Here is a 22,991-nt window from a genome sequence, read left to right as displayed (position 1 = left end):
TATTGGTCTTATCTAGAGACTCAGGGATGTCTGTCTTTTCTTTTATCTTTCTTTCTTAGGTTTGAAGATAGTAGTAGAAAAGAAAGAAGTGGGAATATAGAAATATATAGAGTTGATGGGACAAAAGTAGACTATTGGGTCTATTCTTCAACATAATGCCTAAATTGTTGCTTATAACAACAATTTATTTTAAATTCAGTGATATAAAGTTTTGTATATTGATTCAGAATAAGTTTAATTTTGATACATTGGTATAAAATTCAAATTGAAGATTATTCTTCACACACATTATATATATTTCTACTCTAATATGATGTATTGTACCCATACAACTCAAGTAGACTATAAGGTTTACTTCCAATACTTAGAAAGTGCTATTGCAGGCTGTTTAGTATAGTAAATTATACAAGTTAATTGTTAGTTGATCAAATCATGATCATGTCAATTACTGGTCTATGTTTATCACAAGAATATACATGCTAGGTGTAACAAATAGATATTCTATAGATAGATAAGGTAAAATAGTTAGATAAGGTCTTCAAAACCCTCAGAGTCCTACAGAAAAGGGCATTTAAAGATGTTTTTATTGTTTTAAGGATTCTTTGACAAGACAGGTAACTCCTGGCAACACCAGCCTACCTCAAAGAAAATGATGAGCATCAAAGAACCTCCTTATGGAGATGGCTTCAAATGTAGTATTGAGCTTTCTTAAAGTTTTATCATAAGTGTTATATTTTTTTCCTGTGAAAACACACACACACACACACACACACACACACACACACACACACACAGTAGGCCATTCAGGCCTTTGAATGACAGCAGGTAAGCTCTTTTGTAAGCCTTGCAGTTGGGAACAGGTCAGTGTCAGCTCAATAGGCTCCTCTTTTTTTATTTAATATTTTTTATTTAATTTTAATTTTTATGTGCATTGGTGTGAGGGTGTCAGATCTTGGAGTTACAGACAGTTGTAAGCTGCCATATGGGTGCTGGGAATTGAACCCAGGTCCTTTGGAAGAGCAGGCAGTGCTCTTAACCACCGAGCCATCTCTCTAGCCCCATAGGCTCTTCTTTTGCAACCAACTGTATTATCCTGTTAGTGGCTCAGTACTAATCACTCTTAGAATATGACAGCTGCAAAAACTTTTGCCACCAAAGCAACAACTACTGTCCCAGAAGGCAGAGCCAGTCCAGGTTACCCCAGACCACCTACCTAACCTTGGTAGGTGAGGGCCAGACTGAGCAACCTTTGAGAAACTTTAGATGGTTCTGTAGCCATTCTCCCTACAAAACAGGAGGGGCCCTGCCTCCAGTGATTCAGCAAGATTTGAGTGATTGGTGATAAGATGTGGGAGTTATTCTTATGTTAGGTTTATGACTGTCTCCATGTGTTATCTGTGATTGGTGAATCAAGAAGCTGTATTGTGATTGGTGCAAATACAATTCTTCCTTCATATGCCACACTTATGCCATCTTCTTATCACTACATAGCTATTTGCTCATTTTGCAAGTTACAACTTTAAAGATGTGCTCCTGTGTTTAGCCACGGTGTTGCAATATCAGCCTCAACAAAAATCTGCTCTTGAATGGTATTTACTTGTTTATTATTTTTGCTAACAGTAGGTCTGGCTGACTGGTGACAAAAGACGACCAGCAAGAAGGCAGTTGGAGAATTCGTTAGAACAACTGGGGACAGACACAATGGGGAAAAATGGAAATTGAGATCGCATAGCGTGTTGGAAATAAAGAGAACTTAGAAAGCCAAGACTGCAGAAGGCAGGGAGTGACAGGTATAGTGGGAAGAATTCTGAGAGCAACAACACAGGTGCTGTGAAGGCCAAGGGTTGTGACACCCAAGGCTTATCGGTTCTCACTAACTGCTGCTAGCTGCTCTGTCAAAAGCTGCTACTCACAGCCAGAGATCTTGCTAGCTAGCTGTGGACTCTCGGGCTCACTTGAAATTCATAGTAATATGTTTCTGATCTGATTACCCACTGTATGGATTCTAAGATTGTGGGCCATAGTTTGTAGTTTCCAGGTGTTGGAGCTCTGATGCCTCTGGGTTTGTTAGCCCAGCCTGCAAACCTGCATCACTCATTGGCCAAGGAATTTCAATACTAAAAAAACTATTATGCATCTAATAAGGATTTAATCAGCTAGAGTAAACGGTCCTCAGCTAGCTGCTTGAAACATTACAAGGAGTTATTCTTTCCTAGTAATTTTCACTCAGTCTAATGGGCATTATACATAATCACGTATAAGGATAATAGTGACAAAAATTTCAATATGCAAAAGCCCATGAAATATGTCTTCTATAAACTATTCTGAAAATATTCCCGGTGAATATTCTTGCCTTATTGCATATAGATAAATAGGGAAGCTATTTTTTAAATTAAAATGCAGTGTGCAGGAACCTACATTTCTACCTAGTAAGGTTGTTTTTTAAAAAAGCATATCACTGAAAAGATACACTAAGACAGTAATACTTATCAGCTAACAAGACTTAGCACAGAACCAGTAAACAAATGAAAATGAAATCATAAGCAATTAATTTTTAAACATCCTTCCTGAAAACAAAAGAAACAAAGGAGAATGTAAGTGAAATCAATTAGGAAAAGTATGTTAATACAGGAATTTTGCAATTAAGAAAAATGACCAGATAAATGATGACTAATTTGGAAGCAGTATATATGCATGCAAACCTCTGATGTAGGGAGAAAACAATGACAAATATTTATGTACATGAGTAATACACTATTTTGAAACTATGAAAACCCAAACTTACAAACCAAAATGGCAGGCTGTATTGTTCCAAGTGAAAAATGACCAAGGAAGGTTAAAAATAAGACACAATGCAGGCAAGTTATTCATCTTCTAACATAAAAGAACAAATTACTAGGCAACCAGATAAAATTATGGAGCAGCCAAGCATATAAATCATATCAGGGTATACTTCCCTGGAACTTCTAATATGAGCAGACAGTGCCTGAGGAGTATGACAAGAAGGAAAATGGGCCGAAGACCTCTCCTGTCTCACCAATTGCTACCACATGTATGAAGGTGCTAACAAAGTTACTTTTGAGTGATTTTTGAAATATATTACTTTTTATTCATTCATTCAAGCTTTACTTTATACCTCTCACAAATTAAAAATAGAATAATTATAAAACTAAATATGTGTTAGTTTGGCACATTGGTTGTCTCTAGCATGACCTTCACTCTTTCTGATTCTTTCTTTCACTGGCCTTCTCTTCCCTTCCTCAGTCCTCTCCTGCTTCTGTCTCCACCACTCCCTCCTTTGGTATGTGTGTATATAAACTAAGAAATCATAATAGCAAAAATAAAATTATGTAGTTATCACATCTAACTTAAGCAGAGTAGCTCCATCTTTTTAAATTCCCAGTATTTATTAAATATTTCTGATGTGATATGATACCATATTATGTAAGCATTGGAAGGAGGGGCCTATAAAATCCACATCCAAAGGCAGCTTACAGGAAAAAGTGTTGACTTATTGAGAAAGGGTTTACTTGGCTCTCAGTTCTAGGTTATAGGTTATCATCTATCAAGGCAGCAGGAACTTGAAACAACTACTCACGTCATATCCATAGGCAAGAAACAGAAAGGAAAGGGTGAATACACATTTGCTAGTGCTCAGTCAACTTCTGCATGCAGGCATATGTCGGAACTCCCTGCCCAGGTACCCATGACAGGAGGTGGGCACGTACATCTGAACAGACGTAGTCAAGGTAATCCAGCAAAGATATAGCCACAGCCCGACCGAATCTAGGAGATCCTTGCCCAGAGATTCTAGACTGTCAGGCTGACAACTAAAACCAACCACTGGAAGTCTAATTCACATTTATCCTCTGCTATTGGTGACTTTTGTTTGCATAGGTTCCTCTAGAAACGGAATCTCCTTGCTTTTTACGTTAACTTTACTCCTGACAGTATTTATTTTTGAAACATTCATGACAATTTACTAATGTATTTACCTCAGATCTCTTTATCTTGTTTTGTCAACTGAAAGTTGCTTAATCTGCTTCTTTATCCAGTCTATTTTTTATAGACGAGAGAGCAGGTTTAGAGGCTTACCACACTTTTGACCCTGTGCACACCTAGGGAACACTTTCCTTACATGCTCGTTATGAAGGATTTCCTGAAAGACAACCCTTAGCTTATCAAGGTAAGATAGGAAAAATTACCGCTTATAGAAAAAGGAAAGACTTGACCTAACAGAGAGGATAAGCCATTATCCCATTCATATGGCAGTTAGGGACCCAAGTTGGAGGGACATTTTATTTCAGCTTGTTGAGAACTGACTGGGACGCAGTAGTGTGGGCACAGCAGTGACTGTATCATAGTCCTGTGTGTTCTAGTTGCTCTTCAAGGATAAGTCTGGTGCATCTATAATCTGAGGTCCTGGAAGAATTTGTAATGAAGAGCAAGAAATCTCTTTAAATAAATGCCCTGAAATGCAATAGGAATCATTGCAGTTCCTACTTCAGGAGTTTGAGGTTGCAAAATCATATCGACCTCTCACACAACTGGAAAATTTAGCTTATGGTTCGTCATCATGAGCCCAGATAAAACAAAAACAGCTCATCAAAACTGAATTTGTTTATTTTTATTTAATTAATTTCTTCAGATTACATCTCAACTGTTATGCCATCACTTGTATCCTCCTGTGCCTCCCCCCCTCCCTCCCACTTTCACCCTATTCCCTTCGCCTAGGTCTAAGACCTAGGGGGACCTACTCCCCCACTATATAGTCATAGGCTATCAAGTCTTATCTTGGTAGCCTGCTTCTTCTTTCACTGAGTGTCACCAGGCGTCCACACCGTGGGGAAGTGGTCAAATATGGGGCACCAGAGTTCATGTCAAAGTCAGTCCTCGCTCTCCAATCAACTGTGGAGAATGTCCTGTCCATTAGCTAGATCTGAGAAGGGGATCAGTGTTTACTGCAAGTATTGTGAAACTGAATTTGTTAATACTGAAAAGAAAGATATTATAGGTGCACTCATGTGAATCCATTCTACAATTTAATCGAACTAGTAACACAAAAGTAAGTGGGAGCATGAAAAAAATTAGGATACATGGGTTTGATGAACTTAAATATGAAAATAAATTTAGAAGGAGGGAGAACAGAAGGCACGATGTAGAGTAGATGTTCATATTTATTTATTGCTATTAAATGGAGATTAAAGGGAACAGTTTAGGATGACTAATTCAGAAATAGATGTGCATATGGCTCCTGATTTGATACGATTTTTTTTAAGTGTGTGATGCTTCAATATGCATGCAGTACAGATTGTTCTTCAAATTTTGACTTTTTTCCTAGCCGTGTATAGATAGGGCAATGTACTCTTGTGATGTAGGGCAGTGTCAGTGAGCTGCATCTCCTGGCTAGTCATTCAGTCATAAATATAAACAATCAGTACTCTCCAGTGTACTGTGTGGCTAAGTTGTAATGTTTGGTGGGCGTGATACTTAGCTTTAATACCCAATTTGACACAATCTGGAATAATATAGCCAGAAAGTCTCTTCAAAGGATTTTGTCAATCAGTTTGGTCTCTGGACATGTCTATGGGGAAATTGTCTTAGTTAAATTAATTGATGTGGGAAGATCCTGTCCACTGTGGGTGGCAGCATCCACTCAGCAGGGGCATCTCAAACTGTATAAGAATGGAAAAATCAATCCAATACAAACTAAAAAGCAAGTTTACATGAATCATTTCTTTCCACTTTTGGCTGTGCATGTGACAGGAGGAGCTGCTACAAATTTTGCCTCTTTGACTTCCTTGAAAAAATGGACTGAAACCTGAAATTGTGATTCAAAATAATCCCTTTCTTTTTTAAATATATATTTTATTAATTTATTCATATTACATCTCAATTGTTATCTCATTCTTTGTATCCTCCCATTCCTCCCTCCCTCCCATTTCCTCTTACTCCCCTCCTCTATGACTGTGACTGAGGGGGACCTCTTCCTCCTGTATATGCTCATAGGGTATCAAGTCTCTTCTTGGTAGCCTGCTATTCTTCCTCTGAGTGTCACCAGACTTCCCCATCCAGGAGATGTGGTCAAATATGAGGCACCAGAGTTCATGTCAAAGTAAGTCCGCACTCTCCACTCAACTGTGGAGAATGTCCTGGCTAGATCTGGGTAGGGGTTCAAAGTTTACTGCATGTATTGTTCTTGGCTGGTGCCATAGTTTGAGCAGGACCCCTGGGCCCAGATCTGCCCATCATAATGTTCTTCTTGTAGGTTTCTAGGACCCTCTGGATCCTTTTATTTCCCCATTCTCCCATGCTTCTGTCCACTAATAATCTCTTTCTTACTGAGTTTTTAAAAATGTATTTTAATCATTGCAACAGAAATGCAACTAGAAAAAAGGAATGTACATATTAAAGAGACATGATATTTATATCATCTTTGGCTTGTGATGGCTTATCTTATCATAACTGAATTTTATGGTGAGTGGCACCTGGAGAACTATATTTACAGTAACATAAAGATTGCTTACCATTGAATAAAAGTTAAGGATAATAGCAAGAAGAAAGGGGGAAAGAAATATGATTATAATTTATTTGTTAAGTAATTTTTCATTTTTATATATACATTTATATTATTACACATAAACTACACACAGCAAGAAGAACCACAAAACAGTCCGAAATTATATGAATGTTACATTCATAGTGTTTTGAATATTTGTATTTGGTAACCTTGAAGAAAACATATTTCCTATCTTGGTGAGTCTAAAATCTGAATGTAAATAATTATCTATCATATTTCATCTTTGTCAACTTAAAAACCTATCTAGACCTGAAAACATATTAAACCAAAAACAACTAAGCTTAACTGTAAAACTGGACTATCTGGACTTCAACTCCACCAGAGACTTGAGAAGGGGTGAAATTACTTATCTGAGTAAATAGGAAGTGCAGGTTAGCAGCTTCCAAAATGAGAAAATGACTGAGACAGTTTGTGCTGACGTCACCCAAAACTCTCTTTAATGTTGGAGCATCATCTCAGCATTCTGGCCCAGTATATCTGACAGAATATTTGTGAGACAGGAACTATTGAGGACTTGCTTACCCTGCTTTGGCAAAATTTGCCCATCAACTCTGCCTGCACCCAAAATTGTCCAATAAATATCTATGTTGCCTAACAAAATGAACTGCTACTTATATAAGAAAAATATATGTCCTATGTATAAGAATAAACACTAGAATACAAATTCAAACTGTTGAAGATGACATGGGGAATTTTGTGTTGTTTCACTAACAAAATCTAATTAGAAAAGACAACAACAAAAGTAGTACAGAATAAAGTCACAATGAAAACCAAGTGAACTTGCCAATAAGGATGGGTTTTCAAAACAAAACTGAGTCATGCTGCTTACAACAGAATTTAGAAAAATTGAAAAATAAAAATGTGAACAAAGCTATACTGGGTGAATGCAAAGATAACAAAGGGAATGCATGATTTTTCTGTTCAGCACAAACACAGGCCTTTATAAGTTAATTGAGGGTCCTTGGAGATGAATCAAGTCAGGAGAGAGCCTGCTTTCAAGCATGCAGGACTGAGTTTATAGCCCCATGTAATTATGGGCAGACATGTAATTCACACGCAAGGTTGGTGGCAAGAGGACTGACAATGGTAGGTCCCTGAAACTGATCGGTCAACCAGCCCAGACAATTGATGAACTGCAACATCACTGAAAGATCCTATGTCAAAAAATTAACTGAAGAGATTGAGTGTGAGATAGGCACTTGATACCTAGCTCCAGTCTCCAAATGCAAACCTACATGTGCACAAGAATGTACATGCATGCACACACATGTATAACTACAAATTCACTTAGATGTACTACACATAACCATACACACATTCATACGTGCACAAATAATTGGTATGAAATTATTGATGCCCTGGGTGTACATGTAGCAGTTGAGATACATAACAATGATATGTAAATATGAGTAAGCAGTCCTAGTATCTTAATGCATAAAAGATACAGGACTAACAACAGGAAACGCTTAGGTGGCGTGAGCAGCACAACATTTCATAGACTTCAGTTGATGGCAGATGCGGACAAAAACTACATACAGACATTAGTGACTCAAGTGCATAATTAATATTTGAAACACACTATATTTTACACATAAAAGCTGTTAAAAAACACTCATGAAACAATTTAAAGAGTCACAGAATGCATTAGGAAAAATAGAAAAATCATATTGAACAAGAAAAGTACAATTAAATTTCACTATATATGTAGAAGTACAAGTTCCTTGTTAATCAGCAATACATTGTGGTAATTTATGTACAGAGGCCAAATAATATTGTAGAAATGATAGGTCAATGACTAAAACAGATTTAAGGAGAAACGTATCATTTCTACATATGTCTTAAAAGTATCAGAAAAAAAAGTATTAGCCACGAGGTCTTTATGTTGTCCAGGAGGCCTTTTACACACTGTCCTCTCTTCAGCTCTTTCTTCCTGACTTATGCTAAGACTGTACAGCTAAGATGATGTACATGTGGAGGTCAGAGAGATGTCCAACCTCCCTCTTCTACCATGTGAAACCTTGGGATGAAACCCAGATCTTCTACTTAGCAGCAAATGCTCTTACCTGCTGAGCCATCCTACAGCCATTAATACTCTCTTTGTTGTGCACTCTTAGCATTGCTCAAAAATCAGAAAGAAGGGACTGAAGAGATGACCATGGAGTCCTGAGTTCTGATCTCTAGCATCCTTGTAAAAGTCCAGTGGCATTCGTAGTCGGGGGCTGTCAGACAGAGAGGACTGGTGTACAAGTATCTTTGATTTACTTGAGATAATTGTCATCTTGGAGGCATACCTCCTACACCTGATAACCTAGGCCTAGTCTAGAAGCTTCTAGCTTCTGAACACTCTAGTCTAGGCCTAGAATGTTTTCAGCCTCTGAGATTTACTGCTACATAAACTCACCCTTTCTAGTTCTTTCTGAACTCTGGTTGGCTGGTTCAATTCAGGTGTTTTGGCTCAAACTCTCCAAAATGATTTATTCAATCTGGCTTCTCTCACTGAATTGCTCTCTTGGCCTCAAACTAACTCTAGCAGTCTTTTCTAATCTCCTGGCTCCTTTTCATTCTCCAGCTTGGTCTGTCTTCACCTGTGTCCAGCTTGCTCTCTCTTCAATCTATCTCTTTGTAAAACTCTCCTGGTAAAAACTGACTCCGAATTCCACAAACTTAACTCCCAGAATCTTAGCTCCATGGCAATGACTCACCACTCCCTGACCCAACAAAACTGACTGAACAGCAGTGACTAGAAGTCAGAGATCTGCATGCCTTTGTCTTCTGAGTGCTAGGATTAAAGGTGTGTACCACTACACCTGGACCTAAGCTTTTCTTTACCTGAAACTCGTTTTATTTCAGGCTTGCCTTGTATTCAGAGATGTGCTTGTCTCTGACTTCTGGGATTAAAGACTGATCTGTTTTACACACAGATCACACAGACCTATAAGTTCTTTGGATGTGCTCTTTTGCCAGAGCAGCCACATTCTGAATTAAAATTCCTCTACAGCCCTGGAAATTTGGTGACCAGCTGGTGCAGCTGAAACTGACCTCCAGGTTATGTGTCAGGACACACACACACACACACACACACACACACACACACACACACGAAAGTCATTTACCTACTGTCACTTCTACTGAATAGAGCAAGCAAGCAAAATGACAAACAGCAATCATGGAAGACAAAGCTGCACTGTGATTGTGAGCCACCATGTGGTTGCTGGGAATTGAACTCAGGACCTCTGGAAGAACAGAGAGTGTTCTTATCTGCTGAGCCATTTCTCCAGCCCTTGCAGTGTGATTGTAAATCTTGAAAAACTTAGGATAATCTACTAAGAGCTGTTAGTGGCAGGCGAATAAGGTATTGAAATGCAAATCTATTTGACAATAATTAATATTCCCCACTTAAAAAGTTAGCTAGAGAATATAGTGAGATATTGGACCTTATTTATATTATCAGCAATGAAAGAGAATGCGTAATGTCTAATGCTTTATGGTTGTTGTGAAAACTACTACAGCTGTAGTAGAAACAAAATCAATTGTTTAAGTCAGTTCTGTGACGGTATGGATGACAAAAGTCCAGCATGGTTTCCACTGAACAAAAAATAAACTATCAGCCAGACTGTGTTCTTTCTCTGACTTCTGGGAGAATCATGTTACCCGACCCTTGAATTTTCTAGAGGCTACTCAGATTTCTTGGTTGATAGCCCCCTTTCTGTATCTTCATAACAGCCCCAAGACCAAGGTGTTTGGGCATTTCTGGGTTTTACATTTACCTTTCTTCATTTGAACTTCTGGTAATTTGTAGCCTGAATATCTCTAGAAAACCCAGATAAAAAACTTTTCATGTCCAAGTCAAGTGACCAGAAATTTCAATTTCATCAGCAACTTAGCTTTCATTTTTATGTTGTCTAAGATATTTACAGCCTCTGATTAAGGTGTGAACTTTTTAGTAAAGTGAGAAATTATTTTTCATTGACAGATAATAGGAACTTTAATAATTATAAGTGGGATATTTGTTATAAAAATTTTCAGATTCTTTAGAAAGCCATAAAGGAACTCCTAAACCAGTAAGAAGGCACCCACATTTTGCAAGCTCTTGGATTTTACAAAAGAGCAAAAACATATAAATTATCCCTAAAATGATCCATATATAATTAGGATATGATTCCAACTATAAAAAAGCAATAATCTTAAGCAGAGAAGTGGCTTATAAATTATATACAGAAACTAGAGAACAAGCAAGAGTAACCAAGAACCTTCTGATAGTAAAGAATAGTGCTGGTGTGGGCATATTAGGACATTCCCACAATCAAAGCAGTACTCATGATCAAAGAAATTTACGGGTAGAAACACATAAAATTCAGGAAAAGGCTCAAATGCATATGGGGATTAAGAAAATATTAAAATGACTTTTTTGTATCAAGACATTGTTTATTAAAACCAATTTTTATTGATATTTTGATAATGGTAGAACTAACATAAACATTTTTCTCTGCCTCATCAAATGGCTGAGAAACACTTAAAGAAATGCTCAACCTCCTTAGTCATCAGGGAAATGCAAATCAAAACAACTCTGAGATTCCATCTTACACCCATCAGAATGGCTAAGATCAAAAATTCAAGTGACACCACATGCTGGCGAGGATGTGGGGAGAGAGGAGCACTCATTCATTGCTGGTGGGAACGCAAACTAGTACAGCCAAATGGCAATAGTGTGAGAATTCAGGAAATCTCTCACATTTATTTTTCTCCTTCACAGATTTATTTTCCTACCTCAAGGCTTCTATCATTTTCATCATCTCAGATTTAAACTCCTCTTACGCTTTGTGCGTGTTAGTATCTCCAGGGCTTGCTGTTGCTGGATCACTGGTTTCTGGTGGTGTCAAATGGCTCTGAGTTTTGTTGGTTGTGTTCTTTGGCTGGCCTCTAGCCATTTCGTTGTCTCTTCTGTTAGCAACTCTGGTGTTTCCTTCACTGGGGTTTCTCTATGTGTCCCTCATGGGCCAGGCAGGACGGGAGTTAGACAAAGAGAGCTCCAAGCCAAAGAGTGTATGCTAGTGCTCCCCACAAGCCTTCTCAGGATTGTGGACAATGAGTGTTGGAGCCTGCATCCATCTCAGCTCTACTGCATTCTCTGTCTGTGTCCAAGGTGGGTCAGGCAGGATAGGAGCAGGATGAGAGAGCTCCAATCCAAAAGCTGCTCAGATGCCCCTCAGGATAATGTAGGTTGTGGCCCATGCCTGACTCACACATGTCTGTTCACCCTCTGTGTCCCAGATAGGCCCAACCGGGAATCAGGGGGCAGGTGGAGACCTAGGTATGCTTTTTGTATTCCTGATATTGCAAAGACTTTTAACTTGAAGGGTTGTATCATTTGGTCAAAGGCTTTTCAACCTCTGAGGAGATGATCATATGTTTTTTCCTTTCAGTTTGTTTATATGGTGGATTACATTAATAGATTTTTTTAAAAAAATTTTGAGCCATACCTGCATCCCTGGGATGAAGCCTACTTGATCATGGTAGATGATGTATTTGATATGTTCTTGGGTTTGGTTGGCGAGTATTTTATTGAATATTTTTGCATCAATGTTCATAAGAGAGATTGGTCTGAAATTTTCTTTATTTTTTGGTACTTTGTGTAGTCTAGGTATCAGGGTGACTGTGGCCTCACAGAATGATTTCTGTGGTGTTCCTTATATTTCTATTTTGTGGAATAGTTAGAGGAGTGTTGCTATTAGCTCTTGTTCAAATGTCTGGTAGATTTTGGCATTGAAACCATCTGGCCTTTGGCTTTGTTTGTTTGTTTGTTTGTTTGTGGGATTTATAATGACTGCTTCTATTTTCTTAGGGGCTTTAGGCCTAGTTAAATTTGTTTACCTTATCTTTGTTAAACTTTGGTAAGTGGAATCTATCAAGAAAATCATCCATTTCAATGAGATTTTTTCCAGTTTTTTTCACAGTTCAAGCTTTTGAAATAAGACCTAGAGATTTTTTTTTTATTTCCTCAATGTCTGTTGCAGTATCCCCCTTTTCATTTCTGATTATGTCTATTGTCTCTCTGCCTTTTAGTTAGTTTGGCTAAGGCTTTGTCTATCTTTTTTGTTTTCTCAAAGAACTAGCTCTTGATTTCATTGATTTTTTGTATTGTTCTCTTTGTTTCTAACTTGTTGATTTCAGCCGTGTGCTTGACTATTTACAGCTGTCTATTCCTCTTGCATGTTTGTTTCTTTTTGTTCTGGAGCTTTCAGATGTGTTGTTAAATTGCTGGTATAAGATCTCTCGTATTTATTTATGAAGGCACTCAGTGCTATGAAATTTCTTCTTAGCACTCCATTTATTGTGCCTCATAAATTGAGTATGTTGCTCCTTCATTTTCATTGAATTTATTAATTACTTATTTATTTACTTATTTAATTATTCCATGACCCTGGGGTCATTGAGTAGAGAGCTTTTTAGTTTTCATGAGTTTGTAGGCTTTCTGTTCTTTCTGTTGTTGTTGAAGTCCCACTTTAATACATGGTGATCTCATAAGATACAAGGAATCATTTCAGTTTTCTTGCATCTACTGAGACTTGCTCTGTGACCAACGATATGGTCTATTTTAGAGAAGGTTCGGTGAGGTAGGTGCTAAGAAGAAGGTATATTGTTTTGTGTTTGGGTGAAATGTTCTGTAGCAATCTGTTAGGTCCATTTGATTCATGACATCAGCTAGTTTATTTCTGTGTTTAGTTTCTGTCTCAATGACCAGTTCATTTGTGCGAGTGAGTGTTGAATTCCCTACTATTAATGGGTGAAGCTCCATGTGTGATTCATGCTTTAGCATTTTTTTTTTTACAAATGTGGTTGCCCTTTTATTTGGGGGCATAGATGGTCAGTATTAAGATGTCATCTTGGTGGATTTTTTCTTTGATGACTATGAAGTATCTTTCCCCATATCTTTTGATTAATTTGGTATGAAGTCTATTTTACTAGATATTAGAATGGCTACCCCAGCCTGCTTTTGTCTCTATTTGCTTACAGAACCTTTTTATAGACTTTTACTTTGAGGTGTGTTTGCTGATGAGGTATATTTATTGCATATAGCACAATGACAGATCCTGTTTATGCATTCATTCTGTTAGCCTGTGTCTTTTTATTTAGGAATTGAGTCCATTGAAGTTGAGAGATACTAGTAACCCATGATTGTTAATTCCTGTTATTTTGATATTTGTAATGTGTGTGTGTGTGTGTGTGTGTGTGTGTGTGTGTGTGTGTGTGTTTACATACTTTTGGTTTTGATGCTGTGGAATTACATGTTTCCTGTATTTCTTGGGTGTAGTCAATCTCCTTGTGTTGGAGTTTTCCCTCTAGTATTTGTGGGGATGGATTTGTAGATAGATATTGCCTAATTTGGTTTTGTCATGCAATATCTTGTTTACTTTATGTATGCTGATTGCAAGTTTTTCTGGGTAAAGTTGTCTGGGCTGATATATGTGGTCCATTAGAATTTGCAGGACACTTTCTTAGGCCCTTCTGGGTTTTGGAGCCTCTTTTGAGAAGCCAGGCACCATTCTGATAGATCTGGCTTTACATACCACTTGACATTTTTCCCTTGCAGTGTTTGACATTCTATCTTTGTTCTGTACATTTAGTGTTTTGAATATTATGTAGCTGGAGTCATTTCTTTTCTGTTCTAATTTATTTTGTGTTATGTAAGCTTCTGGTATGTTTATAGATATCTCTTTCTTTAGGTTAAGAAAATATTCTCCTATGAGCTGGGAATCTTCTTCTTCTTTTTCTATTATTTTAGGTTTGCCCTTTCCAATGGTATTCCAGATTTCTTGAATGTTTTCTGTCAGAAACTTTTTAGAGCTATATCAATTTTTTTCCTACTGTATCATCTCTGCCTGAGAGTCTCTCTTCTATCTCTTACATCCTGTTGGTGATGCTTGTATCTGTAGTTCCTCTTCTCTTATGTATGTTTTCCATGTCCAAGATTCACTCAATCTGTGTTTTCTTTATTGCTTCTATTTCTACTTTCAGGTCTTGAACTGTTTTATTTATTTTCTTCACCTGCTTGATTGCATTTTTCTGTATTTCTTTTTTTTTTTTTTTTTTTTTTTTTTTTTTTTCTTCTTTTTTTTTTTTTTTTTTTTTTTTTTTCTCTTCTGTATTTCTCTAAGGGTTTATTTTTTCCCTCATTAAAAGCCTCTATCATCTTTATGATATTGGCTGTTGTTTGTATTCTTATACTTTCCCTGAGTCATCTTGGTTCTGGGGTTATTATAGGTTTAGGTGTTGATTTTTAAATTTATCTTTCTTGGGTGGGTGATTTTTTGGGGGGGATATTTTCCCCTTGTTTCTACTTCCTATTGTTCTTTTGGCTTGAGTGGGTTGGGGTTGCAGTGACTGGTGAGTCTTCAGGTTCTGTGGATGCTCTGCTGAGATTCTTGTGGCCACATGACCTCTGGGTTATTGGGTGCCAACATTGCCTCTGGGCCTCTAGAATCAGTGTAGTTTCCATTAAAACAGAGGTCTTCTGCTAAAAATATGGGGTGGACTTTGGAACCCAGGATGGACTATAGTTTATGGCTGTTGTGTGTGCTTTTGGAGGAGCTGATAGGTATATGGCATAGAGTAGGATCTCACCTGTGGTCCCTGGTGCAAGTGTCACTTCTGGGAAGGCAGGTGGAGTAGCAGGTTAGAAAATGGAGCCCAGGGGATGGGGTGCATGTGTGGACAGTTGGGCTTACTCTAAGGTGAGTTGGTAGGCATAGGTAATAGAGCTGGGTCTTACCTAATGCTGGTATGGTGGAGAGTATTTTTAAAAATGATTTTAGGGACACCTTATAAAAAAGAAAAATATAATTGTACTTTTTATTTAATTATTTAGATTACAACTCAATTGTTATCCCATCACTTGTATCCTCCCATTCTTCCCTCCCTCTTGCTTTCACCCTATTCCTGTCCCCTAGGTCTATGACTGAGGGAGTCTTCCTCCCCCACTATATGGTCATAGGCTATCAAGTCTCATCTTGGTACCCTGCTTATTATTTCTTTGAGTGCCACGAGGCTTCCCCACCAAGGACAAGTGGTCAAATATGGGGCATCAGAGTTCATGTCAGAGTCAGTCCCCACTCTCCACATAACTGTGGAGAATGTCCTGTCCATTGGCTCGATCAGAGTAGGGGTTCAATGTTTACTACTTGTATTGTCCTTGGTTAGTTCAATAGTTTGAGCAAATCCCCCTTGGGCCCTGATCCACCTGTCATGATGCTCTTCTTGTAGGTTTCTAGGGCCCTCTGGGTCCTTCTATTTCCCCATTCTCCTATATTTCTCTTACCTAAAGTACCAGTACAGTGTCTTCACATCTATCTCAATCTCCTGGTAAGTAAAGACTTTCATGGAACATGTGTTCTGGGTTAGTGCCCAATTATAAGCGAGCATATACCATGTGAGTCTTTCTACTTCTGGGTTAACTCACTCATTATGGTCATTTATAGTTTCGTCCATTTGTCCACAATTTGTGGGATTTCCTTGATTTTAATAGCTGAGTAGTATTTCATAGTGTAAATGTACCACAGTTTCTTTATCCATTCTTCTACTGAGGGACATTTAGGCTGTTTCCACGTTCTGGCTGTTATGAATAAAGCTGCTATGAACATGTTTGAACATATGTCCTTGTTGTGTAGTGGAGCATTTTCTGGGTATATTCCAAGGAGTGGAATAGCTGGGTCTTAAGGAAGCCCTATTCCCAGTTTTCTGAGAAAGCGCCAGATAGATTTCCAAAGTGGTTGTACAAGTTTGCATCCCCACCAGCAATGAAGGAGTGTTCTTCTTTCTCCACATCCTTGCCAGAACATGGTGTCACTTGAATTTTTGATCTTAGATATTCTAACAGGTGTAAGATGGAATCTCAGTGTTGTTTTGATTTGCATTTCTCTGATGACTAAAGATGTTGAGTATTTCTTTAAGCGTTTGTCAGAGATTTGATATTCCTCCATTGAGAATTCTCTATTTTGTTCTGAGGGCCATTTCTCAATTGGGTTATTTGGTTTAGAGGTGTTTAATTTCTTGAGTTCTTTATATATTTTGAATATTAGAATTTTGTCTGTTGTAGGGTTGGTGAAGATCTTTTCCCAGTCTGTAGGCTGTCACTTTGTTCTACTGACAGTGTCTCCTGCCTTACAGGAGCTTCTCAGCCTCATGAGGTCCCATTTATTAATTCTTGACCTTAAGGCCAGGGCTATTGGTGTTCTGCTCAGGAAGTTGTCTCCTGTGCCAATGTATTCCAGGGTCTTCCCCACTTTTTCTTTGAACCAATTTAGTGTCTCTGTTTTTTTTTTAAACTTCTTTCTTTTCAACTTTATTTATTTTTTTACATTTTTATTTTTTATTATTATTTATTTTATTAATTTATTCAAATTACAACTTAATTGTTATTCCTTCATTTGTATCCTCCCATTCGTCCTTCTCTCCCTCCCACTTTCACCCTATTCACCTCCAATAGGTCTAAGACCAAGGGGGACCTCCTTCCCTGCTATATGGTCAAGTCTCATCTTGGTAGCCTGCTTATTCTTTCCTTGAGGGTCATCAGGCCTCCCCACCAAGGGAGGGTGGTTTATGTTGAGGTCTTTAATCCATATGGACTTGAGTTTTGTTCATGGTGACACATATGGGTCTAATGGCAATTTTCTACATGTAGACATCCAGTTAGACAAGCACCATTGTTGAAGATGCTATCCTTTTTCCATTGAATAGATTTGACTTCTTTGTCAAAAATCAAGTGACATATGTGTGTGGATTAATTTCTGGGTCTTCGATTCAATTCCATTGATCAACCAGCCTATTGCTGTGCCAGTACCATGCAGTTTTAATTATTGTTGCTCTATAGTACACCTTGACATTGTGTTTGGAGATTCCTCCAGAGGTTCTTTTATTGTATAGGATTGAATATAATTGGATTTTCACCAAAACTAAATACTTACTTCTAAAGAGAAAATGTACTTCTTATTATATTCTGAACCAAAAATGTAATAAATTGAAAAATAGAATCAAAACATAAGAAACATATAAAGTGAAAGCACTTGCAGCACTTGTGACAGTGTTTTCTGAGAAAGTCATGATGAACCAAACAGTTGACAATTTCAAATAAAAATATTTATACAATAATTATAGTAATGTGATCTTAAATATTTTTTCAGAAATTGTTTTATGTGAATGTGAGAGGCTTTTCAAGAATATGAAAGTTAATATTGAGAATACCATCATTACTAAGGGTTGGAGCAGGTGTAGGAAAGTCAATGATATCTCAATGGTTTTGTTTGTTTGTTTGTTTTTTTTTTTTGGTTTTGTTTTTGTTTTTTGAAACAGGGTTTCTCTGTGTAGCCTTGACTATCCTGGACTCACTTTGTAGACCGGGCTGTCCTCAAACTCACAGCGATCCGCCTGCCTCTGCCTCCCAAGTGCTAGGATTAAAGGCGTGCACCATCACCACCAGGCGATATCTCAATGTTTGAATCACTAGATTTTTTGTTTGTTTGAGAAAGTGTCAAGTAGTGCACCCTGGCCTTGAACAGTGCCCCTGTCTCCATCTGTGGTGTGCTGAGATTATAGGCCTGTGCCACTACACATGGCTGCGAATCATTGGACAAATGAATCTTTATCTCCTTTATCTTACAACTTGTTTTGTATATTGATGTGTTTTCTGGATAATAATCTTACAAACTCATTATCATTTAGATATTATTGGCTTATAATAGCTTACTGGTTTTACTTACTTACCTGTTTTATCTAGTGAAAATAACTCAAGGTGATTTCTATATTTTAAGGAAGATAATGTCTCTTCAGGTCTCTTTTGCCTCTTTGGCAGCAGAAGCAAGATGACAAAAGGAATGTCATCCTTTGGAAAATGGTTTCCTGTGATTCATAGCCACTGCTGTAGCTCTGAGCCCTACTACCTTCAAAAGTTAACCTGTGGCAAATGTGGCTACCCTGCCAGGCACAAGAGAAAGTATAACTGGAATGCCAAGGCTATGTGATGAAACACAACTGTAACTGAGTGGATGAGGCTCCTAAAAATTGTCTTCAGCAGATTCAGACATGGATTCCATGAAGGAACAACATCTAAACCCAAGAGGGAAGCTATTGCAGTGTTCAGTTCATCTTGAGGATTTCAGTCAGTCATAAAATAAATGCTCTGGTTAAAAAAGAAAGAAAGAAAAGAAAAGTAATGTTAAATAATTATTCTTTGGGAAAATCTGAATTTTAAGGACATGGGGTGGTATGTTAGGTGGTGGGGAATAAAATTTAAGGGTTGTTAAATCATGAATTTTACCTAACAATCTACTTAAGATTTTATCAGATCAGAATATCCATAGATCAATGCTTAGCTATATCTTTGGAATACAAACAGTGAAAATGCTGGAGCGCCATATATTGAGCAATTAATTGCCTAGAGAATAAAAGGTTGTTTCTTGCAACTATGTGGCTATGAAACTCCTAAAACAATAAGTTTCTCACTAGAGTGAAGGTCATAGGTTATTCATTAGAAAGCTAATTAGCACAGGAACATACTTTATCTTATAGGCTATTCAGTGGAGATTTTTTTTTGAAACTTTAATAAATCCTCTTTGAAAAGTTTCAAGGTTCCAGGTAATTATTCAAACTTCAAAAACAATGGTTGAAAAATGTGAAATGTCCCCTGAAGATAAATTTAGACTTTAATTGTGTAGTGTGTGTGTGTGTGTGTGTGTGTGTGTGTGTGTGTGTGTGTAGATGAAAGGGTAGCTGTGAATTAACTTGAGCTTAAATGTGAAGGATTCTTAATATGATTAATCTCTGTATACAGATGGGGTAATGTTAAAACATAAGGAAAAATATTAGGGTTCACAATAAATTAGAAAAATCTATTCTTCCTGTTTTCTATTGCTTTCCAATAAGTCCATAAAAATTATTAATCATTTCAATTTCTTTTTAAGTATTTGAAAACCTTTCTGAGATTAGTGTACCAGTAATTATGTAATTTTCCCTTCCTTTTTTCTCACTCAAATTTCTCTCGTGTACCACTCTCTTGCTCTCATTTAAATTCATAGCCTTAAAAAAAATCATTGAGTGTGTGTGTGTGTGTGTGTGTGTGTGTGTGTGTGTGTGTGTTTCTCAATATAGAAACCCAAGCTGCTCAATATTTATGATATTACTTATGTGTACTGATAGTTTTGTATCGTACAACCATTTGGAGTGCTTTTCTTTTCAGGAAGACTCTGTCAACTGCTCTTTGCATTCCAGAGCTGCAATATTAGTGAGACTTCATGAGTGTGGTTTCCCTGAAATTCCTAGGAGAAACAATCAAACAGCAAAATTTCTGTTTCTCTGGGTTTTACACTCTTTTTACCTTCTTTTTGTGCATTGTTCTCTAAGACTTATTGTGAGTGCTGCTGGAGAGGTCGAAGTCTGGTGTATCTAGACAGCCAACTGTGCTCAATCTATTATGATGGACTCTCATTATCATCGGGAGTTCTCTCTTTCATTGATCTGGGACCCTCCAGATCTTTTAAGGAGCATCACATAGCCCTCAGGGAATATTATAGGCCTGACCCTTTCTGGATAGCAAACACTCCTGGGAATTCCAGAAAATATCCTACCCTATGCTAAGGATGTCCTAGCAGCAGGCAAATGATCTTTAGTTGCACATGAAAGTTCTTTCCCCACCCATAGGATAATGAAGTACTTTGTTTTCCTTCTTGTCGTAGGACCCCATGTGACTGTACATAAATGAGGTACTGTACCATTGCATGTAGATTAAGTATCCTGGCACCCTTAGCCTCAGAAAGTCAGACACATTCACCCACAAACCCCTCCCTTCTGTCCAAGGTTTGTAAATAAAGGCTGGCTGTCCTGCTGTCACTCCCATGTACTTGCATCATTTCTCTACCATGACTCTTTCTGAGACTCCATTTATTCTAGGGGAGAACAGCCACTGGACCCCTGGCAAGGATGGCAGAACTGCTTTGGCAGCCATTGGAGGCAGCTCCATGACTGCCTCTAGCTTGGTGCTAACTGTTGGTGAGGTACCCACTGGGTCTCAGGCCTAACCCTGAGCACTATAAGATATGCTCATCTGGAAGCAAGCAGTACCTGTACCTACCCACTGGACTCTGAATACCAACTTGGTAGCAGGAGTTGTATTGTACATATATCTGTAGTTTGATTGAGTGTAGATTTCTCTTATGGTCACTATTTGTTGCAAAGAGAAGCTTCCTTGATGATACATAAGAACTACAATTATCTATTGGTATAAGGAGAGATATTTAGAATGTGGTTAATAAAATCTTTTAAATTTATTTATTTTTCTCCATTCTCAGCATGGAAAACTTTCTTTTTTTTTTTCAGGGATATCAAACCGTCATACCATAGCTGGACATGACAACCTAATAGGAGAGAAAGCTTCCTAAGACAAGAAAAAGAGTTAGAGGTACTCTCATTCCCACTGTTTGGCGTCCCATAATACACCAGGCTATACAACCATAACATATATGGAGACAACCCAGCTCAGACCCATGCAGGCTCCCTGATTTCCACTTCCATCTCTGTAAACCCCTATGAGCCCTGCTTACTTTATTCTGTGGGCTGTGTCCTCCTGGTGTCCTAAGCACTGTTATCTCTCCAGGACCTGTTTTTTATTACTTTATAACTGGACACTATTCTTTTCTTTTGTTTTTCTTTTTGGTTCTTTGAGATAGGGTTTCTTTGTGTAGGCTTGGCTATCCTGGACTTTCTTTGTAGACCAGACTGGCCTCCAACTCATAAGGATCTGCTTGCCTCTGCCTTCCCAAGTACTGGGGAGAACATTTTTCTTGATTTCAGTTTTAAATGTTAACTTTGAGTGAAAATTTATATTGATTTTTCTATGATAATATGTGGCACAGTGACCTGACTAAACTTTTTTTTAGTAATTCTTATCATATTTTAACTCTATTCATTGGGACTTTTTATATGTAATAAATACTGCTATTGATGAAAAGAAATAAATTCTCCATTTCTGACCTGACCCTTTACTACTCTGAGTTACTTTCATTCTCTTTTCTTACCATTTCCTTAAGGCTGTTCACACTCTGTAGTAGTACACAGTTCAATATAATAGTTACCCCCTATCTTTATGTTAACTCTCATTACTGAATTTCCTAATTTAAGACCTTTTTTTACCTTTAATCTAGCTAAGTCTTTATAAACTGTGGTGATCATGGGAAGAATCAACTTTGGGTTTCTTAGGCTTAGTTCTAGAATATTTAGTCTTATGTATTATTTATTTTTACGATAACTTGTGATAAACGAATATTAATCACACTGGTTTCCTTATTGTTTTGTCATTCATCAGTGCTGTTATCTTGAATTTTTTTGTTTACTTCTCTCTTTGGGTTTTCATATTCTTTTCACTTTCTATCTGGTAAGGTAGATGCTTCCACTAACGTTTAGCATTTTTTGTCTGATAGAAACTCATGTGTTTAGTTTTCCTCAGTTTCCTTCCTTATCTGCCACCTCTAGTTTCAATCAGTTGTGTCTTATATTACACTCAGTTCAAAAATTTTGAAATTTATCTTACAATTTCTTCTTATGTTTCTTTATTTTGGCCAAATTGAGTATTTTCCAAATATCTTCTGGTTTTAATTTCTGGCTTAATAAGATTTTGTTCATAAAATGCAGTTTGCATGATTAAATTCTTATAAATTCATCATGAGTTGTTTAATAAGGTGGCATACAATCTATTTTGAAACAAGTATGTATCATTTTCCTGCTGGAAGCAGAATGTTCTGATATCAGTTATGTTAAATTTATTGGTAGTGTCATCTTACTATTGTCTCTTAGAAAAGGGAGGTATTTTTCAGTGAGTGAGAGAAGATGTTTCAGAAAAAGATATCCTGATTGTCATGTCTTTGGGACTAAGAATAACCTGTAAGACTGCTCTGGAATTGTGTGTGTGTGTTTGTATGTGCATGAATGTAAGCCTGTGTGTGAGTGTGTGTGTGTTTGTACATGCATGAATGCAAAACCTGTGTGTGAGTGTGTGTGAGTGTGTGTGTATGCCTGTGTTTGCATGTGGGCATGTGTGGGCATGTTTGTGAGTGTATGCGCACATGTGTGAGTGTAGAACCATGTGCGCAAATGTGCATTGTGTGTGTGTGTGTGTGTGTGTGTGTGTGTGTGTGTATGGGGGCAGAGGAGCAATAGCATACATCTTTCTTGGCTTCTTAATCTGGGATGCAATGTAACTAGGTGTTTTCTATTACAACATGACAGATAGATTCACATCGTATCTCCCTTATGATAATAGAAGAGAATATACCCTCAAACCATGAACCTCAATATTTTTTCTTTCTTCGTCTGCTCTTTCTAGGTAGCTTGTTTTATCAGTGAGCAAAGCAATTGCTAAACTGAAGAA

The sequence above is a fragment of the Acomys russatus genome, chromosome 18 (genome assembly GCF_903995435.1).
Source record: "Acomys russatus chromosome 18, mAcoRus1.1, whole genome shotgun sequence".
Lineage (NCBI taxonomy): Eukaryota > Metazoa > Chordata > Mammalia > Rodentia > Muridae > Acomys > Acomys russatus.
The sequence above is the reverse complement of the archived record's forward strand: the minus strand, read 5'-3'. Positions refer to the sequence as shown.